Source organism: Mesoplodon densirostris, chromosome 2 (assembly GCF_025265405.1).
Source record: "Mesoplodon densirostris isolate mMesDen1 chromosome 2, mMesDen1 primary haplotype, whole genome shotgun sequence".
Lineage (NCBI taxonomy): Eukaryota > Metazoa > Chordata > Mammalia > Artiodactyla > Ziphiidae > Mesoplodon > Mesoplodon densirostris.
In genome coordinates, this window is record NC_082662.1 from 121477396 (window position 1) to 121480982 (window position 3587).

The window sequence follows — 3587 nt, forward strand, 5'->3', positions numbered from 1 at the left end:
GGAATTGCTTTTTTATTTCAAATATGTCTGTATTTAGTATAAATATTCAAGTTTAGATAACAGGTAAGTATACTTATTTTACGATTTCATTTTTACTGCGAGCTACCATTGAAAAATTTCCATGTAGCTTCATTCATTCATTTCTAAAGAATGTGATTTTTCATCTTTGAAAATAGTACATCAAACTGACAATACTGAAACATAATTTTTTTTTTTGGAATAAATGTTCTTGATAATGTAGAAACAGCCTTGTCTCCGGAAAAGAACCAGAATTCATAGTTGGGAGACTTGTGTTCTAATCTTGGTTCTTTTATCAAGTTGGATGACTTTAACCAAGTGACTTAATTTCTGACAACACTGAGATAGTAGGTTCAGCCATCAGTTGTGGAGCATCTCCTAGATGATGGTACTGTTTTAGATAGTTTATGTCATGTTTAATGTTCCCTTTTACATATGAAAACTGAGGCCCAAATAGGTTAAATAAACTTGCCCAACATTTCCTGTGACTTAGAGGTGATAATCATATACTGGTCTCTCTAGGAGTGGCATGTTTTTTAGGAAGCCTATGGCTGTTCTTTATGATGAATTCAAGGGAAAGAGACTGCTGAGAGGGATACCCTAAGAGACTGTTTTAAGATAAGAACTCAGAGTTGAGAAAATGAATTTTTAAATCAGTAATTCTCACAGTCACCATATAACAGTATCACCTGGGAGGGCTTGTTAAAATACAGATTGCAGGACCCCCACCTCTAAAGTTTATAACTGTAGTTCCTGCTGGGTCTGAGAATTTGCAGTTCTACCAAGTTCTCAGATTATGCTGCTGCTGCTGGTCTGGAGACCGTACTTTGAGGAGCACTGGTCTAAACAAAGGACTTGGGCTGTAGGATCGAAAAGCTAGACCAGATTTGAGCTACTTGGGAGTCATTCTCAATCCCTCCTTCTCCCTGATGGTTGCAGCAAAAATAGTAACTAATTGAGCACTTATTTTGTGCCAGGGACTGTGCTAAATGATTTTTGTGCATTATCATTTTTTCCCCCACACTAAATCCTTAATCACAAGCCTGTGAGGAAGGTACTGGTATTCACTTCATTTTATGGTTGGGAAAATGAACATTTAGATGATCTTACTTCCTATGGTTACATAGTGGGTAAATGGATGTCTGGCTCTAAAATTACGTTCTTAACACCACTATGCTGGATTGCCTTCTAGTCAACCCTAGTAATTCCTCTCTGATCCATCTTCCCTTTTCCATTTCCTCTGATACTACTTAGTTTAGTCCTTGGTCTCTACTCCTTACTCTAGCTTCTCACAAGATACTCATCTTTAGTCTCATGCCCTCCAGCCTCTGCTTCGCAATGCTGACAGTTTTCATTCTTAAAAATAAACCTGATCATGCTACTCCCCGCTTCAAAAATTCTTCACATTATTTCCTATTTCTTTTCCTGCCCATTTGCCTTCAAAATAATATCTAATTCCCTCAGATTGGCATATAAGATTTTCCACAATCTGGCCCCTCCTACAAATCTTGCTGCATTTCCTCTCTGTTTATACTTTATGCTTCGTTTGTACTTAACTATCTTTCTACAAATTTCATGCTTTTTCTTGTATCTGAGCTTCTTATCAAAATGTCATTCAGTTCTCTGTCCCCCCACCTTACCTGTGTGATGAAATCCTGCTCATCTTTTAAAACAGCTCAATTGTCACTTTCTCAAGTTATCTTCCCTAAGCTACACCCCCAACTTCCCACCTCCCCAAAAATGTCATTAATGCTTCTGTGCCAACTTCGTATTTGTATACATGTATTTCCAATGTGGTTAGACTTACCATTTTGTTTTGCCCAAAGTGCACTCCTTGAGGACATTGGGTCACCATATTCTGATCTGTATTCCTAGCACCTAGCACCATGCTGGACTACAGTAATTGCCCAATAAATGTTTGTTGATTTGAAAATGAGTTTGTAGAATCTGGCAACCAGTGGTTATGGATGACTTCAATATTTCAAAGAATGACAATTTGGTAGTTTCTACTTCAATTACAAAGCAAAAGGGAACAGTTATAAAATGTTAACCTATTGACACGTGAATAATAACATTGGCAATGAATCACGTTATTGAATTTGGAAGGGTAGACTTTCTTTGGACTTCTTAAAGATATGGCAAATTATTTTTGTGAAAGAGTGTATGTGGTCTTACAGTTAAGGAATTTGGGTTTTTCATTTCCTTCTACTGCAGAAAACTGTATGTCTGAAAAACCCAAATCCTTGAGTCTTAGCATGATTATATTAAAAAGCAAAGCAAATTTCCAGTTTAAAAACATGAGGTGTTTCATTGTAATTTGTACTTCTCTCCACCATTCTGCAATTTTTAATAAGAATCCTTGACTTATAAAACAGGGTAGAACACAAGAGAGTTTGCAACACATAATTACTAAACCATTTCCAAAAGCCCATTTTCCGTGCCATATTTTTTGTTTGTTTAAAAAGGCAAACCTGCATTTTAGAGCATGTTTAGACAAACTGTTATGAGAGAAAGGATCAAGCATATAAAGGCTCATCTTTAAGAATGAAAGCCAAAGTTTAGTTAATCAGGAACTGAACAGTTGAACTTAGAGAAGAGTCTATTAGTGTTTAGCTCAGTATTTCCCAGACTATATCCTTGGAACACTAACATGCTGTATGATATTAAGAGAAGCTTTGGGGAGCAGGGTAGGATGAAAATATTCCGTGGTTAAATAAGTTGGATATGCTGCATACATTTTCCCAATTTTATTAGAGAAGTCTTGAACAGAAGCCTGTTTAAACAAAGAGTTAGAACGATAGTATAAGTAGATGCCAATATACTTTTCACCTAAATTCACCTATTGTTAACATTTTGCCACATTAAAACATTTCTTTGTGAAGTATAGTTGATTTACAATGTATTGGTTTCTGGTGTACAGCAAAGTGATTCAGTTATATATATATATATATATATATATATATATATATATATATATATATATATTCTTTTCCATATTCTATTGTGGTTTATTACAGGATATTGAATATAGTTCCCTGTGCTATACAGTAGGACCTTGTTGTTTACCTATTTTATATATAGTAGTTTGTATCTGCTAATCCCAGTCTCCTAATTTATCCCTCCCCCACCCCTTTTACCCTTTGGTAACCATAAGTTTGTTATCTATATCTGTGAGTCTGTTTCTGTTTCATAAATAAGTTCATTTGTGCCATATTTTAGATTCCACATATAAGTGATATCATATGATAGATATTTGTCTTTCTTTGACTGACTTCACTTAGTGTGATAATCTCTAGGTCCATCCATGTTGCTGCAAATGGCATTATTTCATTCTTTTTATGGATGAGTAATATTCCATTGTGTATACATACCACATCTTCTTTATCCATTCATCTGTCGATGGACATTTAAGTTGCTTCCATGTGTTGGCTGTTGTGAATAGTGCTGCTGTGAACATTGGAGGCCATGTATCTTTCTGAATTATAGTTTTGTCTGGATATATGTCCAGGAGTGGGATTGCTGGATCATATGGCAACTCTATTTTTAGTTTTTAAGGAAGCTACATACTG